Source organism: Bos javanicus, chromosome 18, assembly GCF_032452875.1.
Source record: "Bos javanicus breed banteng chromosome 18, ARS-OSU_banteng_1.0, whole genome shotgun sequence".
Lineage (NCBI taxonomy): Eukaryota > Metazoa > Chordata > Mammalia > Artiodactyla > Bovidae > Bos > Bos javanicus.
Window position 1 is genome coordinate 885,354 of NC_083885.1, and position 17,062 is coordinate 902,415.

Here is a 17,062-nt window from a genome sequence, read left to right on the forward strand (position 1 = left end):
TATAGCAGTTGAAAGCAAAGCGAAAATGTCTTGTGGGATCAAGTCCTGGCTTCACTGTAGGCTAGCTGTGTGATCTTGCTGACATTCCTTGACCACTCTGTGTGGTGTAGCTTTCTCATGTGTACAAGAGGGCTAATAGTAGTTCCTACTTCACAAGGGTGTGTATGAAAGACTTGCTTCAAAAACAGTAAACATGTAAACTATTTTCAAAAACAATCCCCAGGCTACTCATAGGTCATGTAATTGACCCCTACAATATGAGTGCCATATTGCAAGTCTTTATTCTGTGTGACCCCCAAATAGTGCCTTTAAGGAACACTTAGGTGGCCTACACAGGATGTAACAGTTTCTATAAGCAGTGGTGTATTTACCATATTGCATTCTTAAACAAAACAAAAACAAATGGATTAGTTACATGTAAGTTATCATGGGGCTTCCCAGGTGGTGCTAGTTCTTCTAAGGTGGTGTAAAGAACTTGTCTCCCAAGGCAGGAGATGTAAGAGACACAGGTTTGATCCCTGGGTCAGGATGATCCCCTGGAGGAGGTGATGGCAACTCACTCTAGTATTCTTGCCTGGAGAATCCCATGGACAGAGGAGCTTGGTGGGCTACAGTCCACAGGGTCACAAAGAGTTGGACACTGCTGAAGTAGAAAACTCAGCAGTGGCCACAGGACTGGAAAAGATCAGTTTTCATTCCAATCTCAAAGAAATGCAATGCCAAAGTATGTTCAAACTACTTCATGATTACACTCATCTCACATGCTAGCAAAGTAATACTCAAGATTCTCCAAGCTAAGCTTCAACAGTATGTGAACTAAGAACTTCCAGGTGTTCAAGCCAGATTTAGAAAAGGCAGAGGAACCAGAGATCAAAATGCCAACATCTATTGGATCATAGAAAAAGCAAGAGAATTCCAGAAAAACATATACTTCTGCTTCATTGACTATGCTAAAACCATTGGCTTTGGGGGTCACACCAAACTGTGGAAAATTCTTAAAGAGATGGGAATATCAGACCACTTTAACCTGCCTCCTGAGAAAGCTGTATACAGGTCAAGTAGCAACAGTTAGAACTAGACATGGAACTGGTTCCAAATTGGGAAAGGAGTACATCAAGGCTGTATATTGTCACCCTGCTTATTTAACTTATATGCAGAGTACATCATGTAAAATGCCAGACAAGATGGAGCACAAGCTGGAATCAGGATTGCATGGAGAAATATCAATAACCTCCGAAATGCAGATGATACCACTCTTATGGCAGAAAGTGAAGAGGAACTAAAGAGCCTCTTGATGAAAGTGAAAGAGGAGAGGGGAAAAGCTGGATTAAAACTCAACATTCAAAACAATGAAGATCATGGCATCCAGTCCCATCACTGCATGGCAAATGGATGGGGAAACAAGGAAAATAGTGACAGATTTTGGTTTTTTGGGCTCCAAAACCACTGTAGATGGTGACTGCAGCCATGATATTAAAAGACGCTTGCTCCTTGGAAGAAAAGCTATGACAAACCTAGACTACGTATTAAAAAGCAGAACTTTACCAAGAAAGTCTGTGTAGTCAAATCTATGGTTTTTCCAATAGTCATGTATGGATGTGAGCATTGGACCACAAAGAAAGCTGGGCGCTGAAGAATTTATGCTTTTGAGCTGTGGTGTTGGAGAAGACTCTTGAGAGAGTCCCTTGGACTGCAAGGAGATCCAACCAGTCCATCCTAAAGGAAATCAGTTCTGTATATCCATTGGAAGGACTGATGCTGAAGCTGAAGCTCCAAAACTTTGACCACCTGATGTTAAGAACTGACTTAGAAAAGACCTTGTGGCTGGAAAAGATTGAAGGCAGGAGGAGAAAGGGATAACAGAGGATGGAATGGTTGGATGGCATCACCAACAACATGGACATGAGTTTGAACAAGCTCCAGGAGTTGATGATAGAGAGGGAAGACTGGTGTGCTGCGGTCCATGGTATCAAAAAGAGTCGGACACAACTGAGTGACTGAACTGACTTTGGGGTTCATGAGGAAAAGTCTAAACAAACCTTCACCTAGGTGGAGCTCCTGACTCTCATTCTGTACCAGGGGCAGCATGAGCTTGAGAGGCTTGTAAAATACCTCTATAGCACTGGGCAAGTGAGGGTACTTCTTCCAGACTCTGTAGCCCAAAGAGGGACCACTTGCTATGTCAGCTGCTCTTTGTGTCCTCTGGGTCTCATGCTTCAAACCTTAAGTCTGCTCCACTTGGGTCTCTACCCTAAGCCTCAGGTAAAAACTATAGTCAAAGCCAATGGCAGATGTTGTACTAATCTCTGATGGAAGTGAAGGAGATAAAATACCAGGTAGGTGTATGTGCATTTGGTTGAGAGTGGAAGCCCAGATCTGAAGTTTATAAAATGGAGGACTCTATATCTCTGAGGTGATAACTGTCATCATGATGTTAATCCTTATATAGCAGTTTCTATTTGTTTGGCCCTGTTCTAAGAAACTTCATGTGTAGCAACTCATTTACCCTGTATTAACTTCAATAACCCTATGCTGCTGCTAAGTCACTTCAGTCGTGTCCGACTCTGTGCGACCCCATAAATGGCAGCCCAACAGGCTGCCCCGTCCCTGGGATTCTCCAGGCAAGAACACTGGAGTGGGTTGCCATTTCCTTCTCCAGTGCATGAAAGTGAAAAGGGAAAGTGAAGTCGCTCAGTCGTGTCCGACTCTTAGCGACCCCATGGACTGCAGCCTACTAGGCTCCTCCTATCCTAGTTTGACTTATGGAGAAATAAAGTCACAGAGAAGTTTTAGTATGTTTTCAAGATTACACAGCTAACAACTGGCAGAACTGAGACTTAAAGCCTCTTTATCTGGATCCAGAGTCTTTGATCTGAAATGGGAACGGTGACAGGGCACAAGTAGGGAGACTGGTTTTTAATTACACTTGTTGTGAATGGACTATTCATCAAAATTGTGTGATTTCAATTTAATGTAACAAGCACATGTTTGCAGGCTGTAGGGTGTAATGTACTATGAAAATATTAAGACACTGAAGCTGACCTCAAGAGATTTAGGACACAGTCCATGGTGAGAGTCACATGATCACTATGGAAACCCTTCTGAGAACTGATGGCTTTCCTGGCTCTCAGACTATAGGCCTCAAGAGTGTGGTCCCTGCTTCTGATAAGGCTCAGGCCAGCAAAGCATGAGCCTCTACTTGAGGAATGGGGCAGATTGCATGAGTCCAGTCACCCTACTTCCAGGAATGTACTATGACTCCTGCTAAGCATAGCCCAAGACAAGCCAAGACACCCTCTTGAAGGTGAGAACTGAGGAGAGGAGACACTGCAGCAAAGGACATAAGGAAAGAAAAGGAGCCATTGGAGAAAAGACAAAATGGAGGAAAAGAACTACAAGGATAAAAAAGCAGCAACTCTGAGAAGAGCATCTGGGATTGGCCTACTTGTCCGTTCATGTGTTTAGTTAGGCAGCTTTCTGCTGAACATCTGTTCTGAGCCTTGGAGATACAGTGTTAAAAAATAAATGAAACAAAATTTAAAACAGTCAAGTCCCCTGTTTGCATGAAACTAACATTCCAGAAAAGAAGATTATAAGTGGCCATTCTTTAAGTGTCCAGCTTGTTAGTTTTGTCTGCCTGCCCAGCTTCCTCATCTGGACATCTGGTCAAAGACTACAACTCCCAAAATACAACAGGAAGTGAAAAGATAGGCAATTCTTAGATCTCTGAAGAAATGTGTTACAAAATGGAGAGAGACAGGAATAGCACCAAGAACACATCCTGTTGAGAAGTAAGCTCTTTCTTGCACTATGCTGTTCAAATATATATTGCAATTTCATCCAATATACCTATATATCTCTTGGCTTTGAAGGAAAATTTACAACTACTGAGTATACACGAGGTCACAGATTAGTGCCAGGGTATAAAATTTCATTCTGGCCAGAACTTCTGGCTGAGACTATTAAGTGGGCCTAGAAATCCACCTCCTGTGAAGATTAGTATTCAGCCAGTACCCCTCAGTACAGTCACGCTGGTTGTATGGTGCCAAATGCATTCTGATTGTGTGCCATATGGTTGTTAAATTTTTTAATATCATTTTGATTCCATACTCCCAGATCTCCATAGAAATAATCAGGTGTATATATTAGATTGACTAAAAAGTTCCCTCAGTTTTTTTTAAGTAAAAATAAAAGATATATTTTTCATTTTCACTAAGAACTTTATTGAACAGCATATTCACCATTTTGTTCCAGTACCTTCTGCCATTTTTTAGGCAACTTTATAATTCCATCTTCCCCAAAGTTTTATCTTTTTGAGTAAAGAGCAGTTTCAGTACTTTTTACAGTCTTCCAGGGAATTGAATTTTTTTTGCACTAAGAGAATTTTGTAAAGCTGTAATAAATGGACATCTGAAGGTGCAATGTCTGATGAATATAGTGGATGAATCAGAATTTCCCAGCCAAGCTGTAGCAAAGAAACAATCAAAGAAACATTCAGTTTTGCATCATCCTGATTAAAGATCATGCATTCTCTGTTGACTAATTTTGGACACTTTTTGTCATGTGTTGCTTTCAGTTGGTCTTATTGGAAACATACTTGTTGGAAATAATCGTTTAGTTTTCTAAAAGAAGCTTATAATAGAGGATTCCCTTCCGATCCCACCATACACACAGCATCACCTTCTTTGGGTGAAGACAAGCTTTTGGTGTGGTTGGTAGTGGTTCATTTCTCTTGCCTCACTATCTCTTTCATTTCACATTTCACATACAGTATCCACTTTTCATTACTCATTTCAATTCGTTGTAAAAATGGAACATTTTCATTATGTTTCAGTAGAGAATTGCATGCAGAAATATGGTCAAGAAGGTTTTTTTTCCACTTCACTTATGTGGAACCCAAACATCAAAGTGATTTAACATAACCAAGCTAGTACAAATGGTTTTCAGCACTTGACCTGGATATTTTGAATATGTCAGCTATCTCCCACATGGTATAACAATTGTTCTCAATTGATATCTTGATTTGATCACTATCAACTTTAACTGGTCTACCTGACTGTGGAGCTTTGTCCATTGAGAAATCTGCAGCATGAAATTTCACATACCACTTTAGACACATTCAGTCAGTCACAGTACATTCTTCATATGCTGCCCACATTTTTTTTATGTTTCAGTTGTGTTTTTATCTTTCTTGAAATAGTAAAACCTAATACGCCAAAAATGTTCTCTTTTGTCTTCCATCTTTAGTATTAAAATGGCTATACAAAAGTTCACCAACTTTGATGAGCTTTATAAATGCACACTGATATGACAGCTGTCATATTACAATGTAATAAAATTGTTTTGACTGAAGTTAAAGACTATTAAGCATTACTAGGCCTATCTTATTAAAAAAAATGAATGAAACTTTTGGCCAACCCAATATACACACATATGTGTGTATATGTTTATGCATATTATTGTTGTTCAGTCACTAAGTTGTGTCCACTCTTTGTAACCCCATGGACTGCAGCACACCAAGCTTCCCTGTGTGTATGTGTATATATGTGTGTGTATATATATATGAATAATTACTAGAAACTCATTTCACACGCTAGTAAAGTAATGCTCAAAATTCTCCAAGCCAGGCTTCAGCGATATGTGAACCGTGAACTTCCTGATGCTCAAGCTGGTTTTAGAAAAGGCAGAACCAGAGATCAAAATGCCAACATCCGCTGGATCATGGAAAAAGCAAGAGAGTTCCAGAAAAGATCTATTTCTACTTTATTGACTATGCCAAAGCCTTTGACTGTGTGGATCACAATAAACTGTGGAAAATTCTGAAAGAGATGGGAATACCAGATCACCTGATCTGCCTCTTGAGAAATTTGTATGCAGGTCAGGAAGCAACAGTTAGAACTGGACATGGAACAACAGACTGGTTCCAAATAGGAAAAGGAGTATGTCAAGGCTGTATATTGTCACCCTGCTTATTTAACTTATATGCAGAGTACATCATGAGAAACACTGGGCTGGAAGAAGCACAAGCTGGAAACAAGATTGCCGGGAGAAATATCAATAACCTCAGATATGCAGATGACACCACCCTTATGGCAGAAAGTGAAGAGGAACTAAAAAGCCTCTTGATGAAAGTGAAAGAGGAGAGTGAAAAAGTTGGCTTAAAACTCAACATTCAGAAAACGAAGATCATGGCATCTGGTCCCATCACTTCATGGGAAATAGATGGGGAAACAGTAGAAACAGTGTCAGACTTTATTTTTCTGGGCTCCAAACTCACTGCAGGTGGTGACTGCAGCCATGAAATTAAAAGACGCTTACTCCTCGGAAGGAAAGTTATGACCAACCTAGATAGCATATTCAAAAGCAGAGACATTACTTTGCCAACAAAGGTTCATCTGGATGTGAGAGTTGGACTGTGAAGAAGGCTGAGCGCCGAAGAATTGATGCTTTTGAACTGTGGTGTTGGAGAAGACTCTTGAGAGTCCCTTGGACTGCAAAGAGATCCAACCAGTCCATTCTGAAGGAGATCAGCCCTGGGATTTCTTTGGAAGGAATGATGCTAAAGCTGAAACTCCAGTACTTTGGCCACCTCATGCGAAGAGTTGACTCATTGGAAAAGACTGTAATGCTGGGAGGGATTGGGGGCAGGAGGAGAAGGGGACGACAGAGGATGAGATGGCTGGATGGCATCACTGACTCGATGGACGTGAGTCTGAGTGAACTCCTGGAGTTGGTGATGGACAGGGAGGCCTGGCGTGCTGTGATTCATGGGGTCACAAAGAGTCGGACACGACTGAGCAACTGAACTGAACTGAACTGAGGCAAGATTTTATGATGGTGCCTAAACTTTAAGGAAATTTTACTATATGGTAAAATATGAACCAGATTTAGAAGTCATACAGGATTGATCCATGAACCTTTTTCTTAAGACAGCACTAAACATGAGAAGCAGGGAGTTGATACTCTTTCTTAGTGGAAGAGGGCTTCCCCAGTGGCTCATGTAAAGAATCCACTTGTTATGCAGGAGACACAAGATGTGCGAGTTCAATGCCTGGGTCAGGAAGATCCCCTGAAGAAGGAAATGGCAACCCACTCCAATATTCTTGCCTGTAAAATCCCATGGAAAGAGGAGCTTGGTGGGCTACAGTCCATAGGGTCACAAAGAGTTGGACACAACTGAGTACACGCACACATCTGTGCCTTTGTATTTCTTAGCAGAAGACATCTCTTAGCAGAAGTCGTTGCTTTTACAGAAAAGGTCCATGCTCTGGAATGCTAGAGTATCAAAGACGTCTGCCCAGGATGAAAGCTGAGGGATGAAGGATGAGAGCTGAAGAATGAAAGAGGTTTTAGCAGTCGGAATTTTGCTTCACTTTAAAGGAGGAATTGAAAGAAAATCACTGGACCAGTGAAGAGGTCCTACAATATACAAGGAGGATTTTTTTTTTTAATGACTTATCACTGAAATAAATTCAGCACAAGGAGCCAGATTTTCTTTTTCCTAAAAGATCTTGCATCAATGAAACTAGAATATGTGATCTTGAAGTAGTAGCAATACGAGCATACAGTGAAGTCCAAACCTAGTGTGTGTTCAGTAGAGAGTTGATCAACTGAATACATGAATAAACAAGTGACTAGTCTCAGAAGCTTTTCTCAAAGTCAATACCTCTTCAATTCTACTGTTTCTTTCCTCCTCTCTTCCTTTTCTCTCATGGCTCTTTTTCCCTCCTGATATTCTTTAACTGCAGTGTTTCCTCAGTTCTTACTTCCAGGAGAGCCTTCTAGCCCATCCTGGCTTCTGAGCTTGTTATCATGGCCCAAGAGACTCATATTTTATGGTCTCTGGCTTCTCCCCTGGCTTCATCTGTTCCACCACGCCTGTCTTGTTAGAACAGAGGTCAGTTACTTGCTCACTTCCTTCAGGTTTCTGTTCAAATAATATCATATCAAGGAACAGCAAATCTCCTATACAGCTAGAACACACTACCTGCCTACTTCAGTCCCTGTCTCTTTCCACTTTTTCAAACCACTTTTCATATCATCTATTTCTACTTCTAATTGTGTGTCTCCCTCCATTCAAATGTATGCTCCATGAGAGCAGGGCTTTTATTCTGCCACACTATAACTGAAGGTTCTAGAACAGTGCTCAGTAAAGTTCCTTACAGTTCTAGCTTTTGAATGAGTAAGATTTGTACTTAATAAATATTTGCTGAATAAGGTAATGAAAGGTTAAAATAAAACAGATGGATTTTTATTGGCTAAAATAAAATAGAAGCAACATAAAAAAAAAAAAAAAAAAAAACTGAAATCAGAAACTTAGCTGAGTTGAAGAAAAATTCAGTTCCCTGTTTGAAGTTATTTCCTGAGCACCAGATTAAATGAGTGAGAAAAGTTCACTTCCTCAACCAGGGATGGCAAATGTGTGCCCCCTTCAGGGCCAGCTTTCCTTGAGGAGTAGCAGGGGTACTGGATGTGGCCTTTGTGAGAAACGAAGGCCATGGTCAGCTCAGCGCCTGCTGGGAAGACCGCAGAAAGGAGGGTTGCCATCAGCTGCATGCGTCATTTTGGACCAACTGGCATTTTACAGTCTCAAGAAAAATTAAACTGTCCAAAAAAATCTACACAGGAAAAATACTTGTCTTCATCTATTTGGGTTGCCATAACAAAATACCACAGATGGGAGTACTTAAATGACAGACATTTATTTCTCACAGCTCTGGAAAGAGAAGTACAAAATCAAAATGTCAGCATGGTAGGCTTCTTCCGGAGATGTCTCTTCTTGATTTGCAGGCAGCTACCACCTTGCTTTGTGCTCACATGACCTGTTTTTTGTGTACATGCAGAGAGAGAGAGGAAGAGAGAGTGAGATCTCTGGTGTCTTTTCTTATAAGGCCAGTAATCCTATCATATTAAGGCCCAACCATTATGACCTCATTTAACTTGTTACTTTTCTAGAAGCTCCATTTCCAAATACAGCCACACTGGGAATTAGGGCTTCAATAGATGAATTTTGGGGGACCCAAACATCCAGTACAAACAGCCCATAAGCATATAGACAGGGGGGGAAATGTAGTTTTAAAGGAATGGAAATCTTTCTGCCTCAGATTTCTCTGCAACGCCGATTGCCTGTAAGCAATGGAATCCTGTCTTCTGAAAATTGAGAGGGAAAGAGAGGGTGGAGAAAGAGAGGCAGAGAGAGAAAAATGACAGTTATGTCTGTGCAGAACAGATACGCAGTTTGAGGACTGAAGAAAGTTGAGCAAAGCAAGCCTGTGGAAGTCATGAGAAATAAGAAATTAAATCAGATGCTAGCAAATTTGAAAGAGAAAACATCAAGATTATTCAGTAAGTTTGAGATTGACCCTTTGAAGAACCCAATAAAAATATGAAACTTTAACAAATCTAATTAAGAAACATAGAAATAAAGATATTAGAAATAAAAGTGGTGTAACATATGCTGATGAAAGTAATTTAAATTATGTGATAATATTAGGCACAGTTATATGCTAATAAATTCCATCAAAATGTAAAAATGTAAACTTCATAGAAAATAACAAATTACAAAAAATAGCTCAACAGAAAGCAGAGCTTCAGAACAGACAATAACTATAGAAGAGATAAGAAAGTGCTGTCAACACACTGCCTTTGAAAGCGCTTGGGTGCTCTTTGGCTCTACTGGTGAATATTTTCTGAATTTGATGAAACAGATAATTTCCATACTATAAAACCTATGCTAGAATATAGAAAAAGAACACTCAATTTATTTTATGAGGAAATGTTAATCAAATTTAACAAAAATAGCATGAAAAATTTATTTATCAGCCCTTCCCAAAAATATAATTGGTAGTCTTTTGATAGTGCCTTGGAACTGTCATGGCGAATCTGGGTATATCATATAGCTTGCAGATTGAGGATCAAGGTTTAGTTGAAGTCGACTGGTCTGCCATCTTGGACCCATTTGATTTTAATTGTTTTATGTTATGTTCTAGGGCTATGTCATTCTTTCAAAAGTTGTTCCCTGACTCCTCTCCTGTTTCATGCTCTTTTTTTGAGCCCTGTCCAGTCCACAATGTTGCCTCTACAAGCTTCTGGCGGGACAACCAGAAAATAGCTGGCCCTTGGGAGGGAAATACTGTATAATATCCAATCCCTCTAGAGATTCAGGCCTTCATCTTCCATGTTTCCTACATGTGCAACAACAGCAGCTCTCAGTGTAACTCTAGGGTGGGTGACAGATACACAATGCCTGCTAGAAGTCCATCTGTTGGTGGCATCCCTTCAAGGGCAATTGGGCTTCTAGGGACAATGTTTGCCCCTTTGAGAGTTAGCTCTGCAGGCCATTTGGGCCAAAACCCTTACCACCCTTCTCCTAAAGCTGTGAATATACTCCCGTATCTAATCCCCACTCCACTTTTATGGAACATCTGGTCTGTTGCCTCCTGTCATTTTGTCCTTAAGCCACTTTGTCTCAATTCCTTACAACCACAGTCCTGAACCCTCTTTAGGCAACATCACTCCATGCAGCCCATTATAGATAACCCACTCATTTATCAATACTTTTATTATTACCTAGAGTGAGCCTGGCATGCTGCGATTCATGGGGTCGCAAAGAGTCGGACACGACTGAGTGACTGAACTGAACTGAACTGAGAGTGAGTCTATGACAATGAAATGTTTCTCTTATGGAGGACTAGGAGAGGAAATCAGTGACTTACATTCCCTCAGAGCAGATAAGAGAATTAGGCTTGTGGCTATTTTGCCAAGTTCCCAGTCTCAGAGAACAAGCTTGGATTACTTTGTCACTCAGTTATGTCCAACTTTTTGTGACTCCATGGGCTGTAGCCTGCCAGGCTCCTCCATCCATGGGAGTTTCCAGGCAAGAATACTGGAATGGGTTGCTGTTTCCTTCTCCAGGGGAATCTTCCCAACCCAGGGATCTAATCTGGTTGTTCTGCATTGCAGGCAGACTCTTTACTGTCTGAGCCACCAGAGAAGTCTGGATTGCCTTACATCATGGTATCCATTCTCATCCGGGGTGGACAAAGCAACAAGGAGTTAAGATTACAAGCCAACACTAGTCATGCTGGAGACCCTGGGGATGCCCAACTCCAGCCTGGGGATCCCAGGAGGTCAGCCTATCTCAACCTGCCCATGGACCCAATTCTTGGGAGGCTGACATGCCTCGACGTGCCCTGGGATTTGATCTGCAGGAGGTTGACATGCCTCAACCTGCTTGGGGATTTGCACCTTGACCCGGGGATGCCTTGCTCTCAGGTTGCAACAGTACTGGGTAGGATAAGTTTCAGAAAGATTCAGTCCTAAGGAAGTCCACCCGTGGCAACAGAAGGAAGCCTATTAGTTGTGGTGCGTGCCTGGTCTCAGTAGTAACTCAGGAGCCCAACAAGAACCTGATTGCCTTTCTGGGAAGGCTAAACGAGGCCCTCCAAAAGTTTGCCAATCTGGACTTAGACTTTTATGAGGGACAGGTGATTTTAGAAGACAAATTTCTGTCCCAATGTGCATCAGACATCAGGATAAAGTTACAACAGCTACAGCAGTAGGACCCTGCTGCCTCTTTAGATGAGATGGTCCAGACAGCCACCAATACCTTTTATAAACAAACAGGACAGGGAGGCCAAGACCCAGGAAAGGGAGAGAGGAGAGACACAGCGTGCCCAGATACTGGCCGCCCTCCAGGGAAGCCCTATGGCAAACACCGAGTCCTTGAAGAACAAGGCATGAGATGAATGCCTAATGTGTAGACAGGTGGGACATTAGGCCAAAGAGTGTCCAAACCATGGCAAGCCGCCTAAAACAGTTTGCTACAAATGCCATCAGTTGGTACATTGGGCAGCACTCTGCCCTTGGGACTCAAGAGTCTCAAGGTCAAGTGCCAAGCCTTCCATCACAATGGTTCAACAGGACTGGAGTGGCCTGATCCAACCAGCCCATCTGTCACAGATAACCATCATGGGGCTGGAGCCAAGGGTGCAACTAGATGTGGCAGGTACGTCTGAGAATTTCTTGGTTGACACAAGGGCTACCTACTCTGTCCTGACCTCCTACTATGGAGCCTTCTTCTCTCAAACCTGTACCATTTTGGGTGCTACAGGGAAAACAATTACAAAAAGATTCACTAAATCACTTCTTAGTTACTGGAATGAACAAATATTTTCCCACCAGTTTCTGGTGGTCCCTGAGAGTCCTACTCCCTTATTGGAAAGAGATATACTCACTAAGCTGGGGACCACCTTTGTGATGTGAAGCTTTTCAGCTCTTGGAGTCCTACAGCTCCTTGTTACTATTGAGGAACCCATTATGCCCTCTCCAATAGGGAGGGACCAAAAACTATGGGGAACTCCAGGAGAAAAGCAACAAATAACCAGGATAATATTACCTCAGGGGCTTGGAGATAGCCCCCATCTGTTTGGATAGGCTCTTAGCTGGGATCACCTAGATCTGGACCTGGGACCTAGTGGGAAAATATTGGAATATACAGATGACCTACTAATCTGCTCCCCAGATGAGGAAAACACCCAACAACATGCAATTCAGGTTCTAAACTTTTTGGCAAAGAGGGGATATAAAGTCTCCCATGCTAAGGAACAGATGGTCCAGACAAAGGTCCCCCATGACTCAGAAACAACTGTGAGCTTTCCTGGGGCTAACTGGGTATTGTAGAACATAGATAATCAACGATGACCTAATTGCCCAGCCCTTATATGAAAACTTAAAGGGACAGGGTTGTCCAATCCCACTGATGTCAGGAACTCCTCAAAATGAGGCATAGGCTACACTAAAACAAGTCTTAAGCATCTGCCTTGAGCTTGCCAGACCCAGAAAAATCATTCCAACTGTATGTCCACAAAAAGGAAGGAATAGCCTTGGAAGTGTTAATTCAAAGGCTGGGACCTAAGCACCAGCCAGTACCTTACTTGTCCAAGAGGCTCTACCCAACTGCCTGATGCTGGCCTCCCTGCCTTTGAAATCTTGCAGCTATTGCAGTCCTGATATAAGATGCATTAAAACTCTCTCTTAGAGGCAAACTATTTTTACTAGCCACCAAGTGAAACAACTCCTGAATGGGAGAGGCCATTTATGGATGTCTGATCAGAGGATCTTCAGATATCAAGTAGTGTTATAGGCCTGATTATATCTTCTTGTGAGGTTCTTAACCCAGCCATCCTCCTGCCTACCCCCAAAGGATCTCTCCCCTTTCACTCTTGCCTAGAAACTTTGGACCATTGAACAAAACCCTGAGAGGGATTGTCAGAAGATCCTCTGACCTAACCTGAGGAAATCTGGTACCCTGATGGAAGCGGCTTTGTCTTCAATGGAAAAAGAAGAGCCGGATATACAGTAGTCTCCAATTTTGAGACCATAGAGGCTAAACCTTTACCACCAGGTACTTCAGCCCAATTGCCTGAGCTCATGGCTCTGATTTGAGCTTTAGAGCTGGGAAAGGAAAAAGGGTAGCCATTTACACTGACTCCATGTATGCCTTTCTGGTGCTACATGCACATGCTGCTATTTGAAAAGAAAGAGGTCATTTGACCACCCAAGGATCCCCAATCAAGTATGGTGATCAAAATTTTAGGCTCTTGGAGGCAGTTCATCTGCCCACTGAGGTTTCAAATCTCCTGTTGTAAAGGACACCAAAAAGGGAGCACGGAAGTGACACGAGGGAACCAATCAACCATTCAGGCAGCCAAGAGAGCTGCATTACAGAACAGTGATCTAATAGGGGTTGCCACCTTATTTCCACAGACTAATTTGCCAGAATCTCCTTCATATACTGAAGGTGAGAGTCTTAAAGCTAAGAGTAAAGATCTTTGAAGGTTTTCAAGAAGATCATATGGGGTGGTTCCAAAAGGAGGGACTCCTTTTTCTGCCTGGGAACCTTCAGTGGAAATTGGTTAACTCCTTACATGCCACCTCTCATTTAGGGGACAAGGCCCTCCAAAGATTACTAGAAAGATCCTTAAGGAACAGGCCTCCAAATGACTATAAGGCAAGTGGTCTCCTCTTGTCCCACTTGCCAATTAAACAACCCGCAAAGAGCTTGAAGACTCCAGCTGGCCCACCCCATCCAACAACATAGGACCTACCCAGGAGAGGATTGGCAGATGAACTTCACACAGATGCCAGATTCTCAAGAATATAAATACCTACTAGTCATGATAGATACATTCACAGGATGGATTGAAGACTTCCCTACCTGGCCTGAGAAGGTTGAGGAAGTAATAAAAAATAAAAAAAAACTGCTACATGAAATCATTCTGAGATTTAGCCTTCCCAAGTCACTACAAAGTGACAATGGGACATCATTTACTTCTAAAATCACCCAACGGGTCTCTAAACCACTGGGCATTACTTGTTGTCTCCATTGTGCCTGCAGGCCTCAGTCTTTAGGAAAAATAGAAAGAGCCAACACAGCTTGGCAGAGCTTGTACTCCAAAATAGACAGGGGATAGATCTCCTGATAGACTTCCTGACTGCTGAACAAGGAGGGACTTGAGCCGGAGGGACTTGAACAAGGAGGGACAAGATGAACCAACACGTCTCATCTTGAATGAGACGTTTTGTTTCCAGGTAAATACCTCCAGCAAGTTGAAGAAAGTTTCACAGTCTTCAAGCAAAACATTCAGATCCTACAGGATCTCAAAGAACGATCTGGAGTGTCCTCAGGGTGAGGACTCTTGAGAGTCCTTTGGACTGCAAGAAGATTAAACAAATCAATCCTAAAGGAAATCAGTCCTTAATATTCATTGGAAGGACTGATGCTGAAGCTAAAGCTCCAATTCTTGGGCCACCTGATGCAAAGAACTGACTCATTAGAAAAGACCCTGATGCTGGGAAAGATTGAAGGCAGGAGGAGAAGGGGGTGACAGAGGATGAGATGATTTGATGGCATCACCAACTCAACAGACATGAGTTTGAGGAAGCTCTGCGAGTTGATGATGGACAGGAAAGCCTGGCATGCTGAGGTCCATGGATCTCAAAGAGTTGGACATGACTAAGCAACTGAACTGAACTGAACTGAAAAGGTTCCAAGTCAAACTCCTGGTTCCTCTCTGAAACCTGCCTCTACCATACCCTATCTTTTCAGTAAATGTCACCACCATTTACCCAATTGTTCAGACCAAAGACCTACAACTCCACATTTAAATCTGGAATATAGCCACTCTTCCTTATTCCTGGTTAATTTAAGTTTCTTGCCTTGCAGTGAAAGAATTTGGAGATTAAGTAGGGAGGTTAAGAAAGTAAGGTGTGGGGCTTCCTTGGCAGCTCAGTGGTTAAGACTCCAACTTCCAATGCAGGAGACACGTGTTCAATCCCTGGTCAGACAACTAAGATCCTGCATTCCACCTGGCATGGCAAAAAAAAAAGTAAAGTAAGAATTTATTTAAGCTAGGATGTGGTATCAGAGGCAGAGTGGGCAGACAGGCAAGCTAGGAGCTACTGCCCTGGGTTTATTTGGAAAGTCAGTAATGAAGGGCATACAAATGAAGAGGCAGACTATTCGCTGGGGAAGGAGGAGTTTGGGGGTTGTATATTCTGATTTTTATCCCAGCTCTATATTCCCAAAAGGAGGAGGGATTTTTGTCCTTATTTAGCTTGTTCAGAAGTGTCTTTGTTACCAAGTGCAAGCTCACTCTGCTTGCCACACAACAGGCCAATGAATCAGAGATTGTTGAGGCAAGTAAGAGACTTTAATTGTGGAGCTGGCAGTCTGAGAAGATGGCAGGCTAGCACCTCTAAATAATTGTCTTATTGGGCTCTGGATGCCAGGTTCTTTTATAGACCAGAGAGAAAGAAGCAATGAGGAGCTAAAGTTTTCTGCCTTTTTGACTTTAGCTCCTCATTGCTTCTTTCCAAAATGTAACTTTTTTACAATAATTTATTTTGACTTTGGATTCCATTCTGCCTTCTAATAGAAAAAAAGGATCTGTATAATTCCAGGAAAACTTGGTAACTAAATTTTTTTCCTAATTCATTTCAAGATTAAACTCTTTCCATTGGGGGAAAAAAAAAAGGCAGAATAGAAAGAGAGAAGTAGTGACCAGTGACGTAAAGGGAAAAGGTCTTCAGTTTTGCAAAACATCTCCAAGTGTGAGTTAATCTCTCCTATTAACAGATGGGTGGGGGCAAACTATGTCTCTATGAGGTAAACAAAGGCACTTTACAACCCAGTTCATATTTAAGAACCTTAAAAAAAAAAAAAAAGGTAGAGGGACAAGGTCCTCCAGGCCAGCCATTAAGTATGATTATAATAGAAGAGCAAAGAAAAGCAAGTCAAAGAAACAGTTTCCAACATAGATTCAGAATTGGCTTCCTCCCTGCAACATCATGGGGCAGTGCGTGATAGGTACTTTTCATCTGTAAGGCTGATTTTATTGCTCATTATAATGAGACTGTAATGAGCAGTGGGTTACATTTGGACTCCCATCTTTCCCTACCTTTCTTTGTCTGCTTCCAGGACACTAATGCAAAAGATGCCTGTCAGCCTGGAGGTTCCTGCTTTTCTTTGTCTGCCAATGGACCCCCACTGTTTAAAGATTTCCTGCCATCTGGCCCCTGCCTCCATTTCTCTGCTCATATCTAGCTACCTTATTGCTGTAACATCATCAACTCTTTTGTTAGTGTTAGAGTCCGCAAGGGGCTCATAGAGTATAGTTTAAAACGGCCCATTGCGGTTACCTGACACAGGGGATGATGTCACAGTGGCCGCATTGCCCCGGTGGGTATCCTGTTTTTTCCTTAAAGGCGATATCCTGTTTTTCCCTGCTGGTGCCAGTTTCTCAAAACTACATGACCACTCGATCATGAGACCTCATCGAGTATGTGACCACAAGACCCCAGCTGCAAGCTAAATATAAACTAAGGCCCCCGCCCTTCGGGGCACAGTTTCCCATCTACAGGGTATAAGAAGGGTTGGCTGTAAAGGGCAAGCACTGGTTTTTCCCTAAAGCCAGCCACTTTCTTTCTTTCTTCCTATAATCTTTGCCTGAGTGCCTGGTTGGCTCTCTTTTTCTCCTCACTCAGCTTACAGTTACTACCT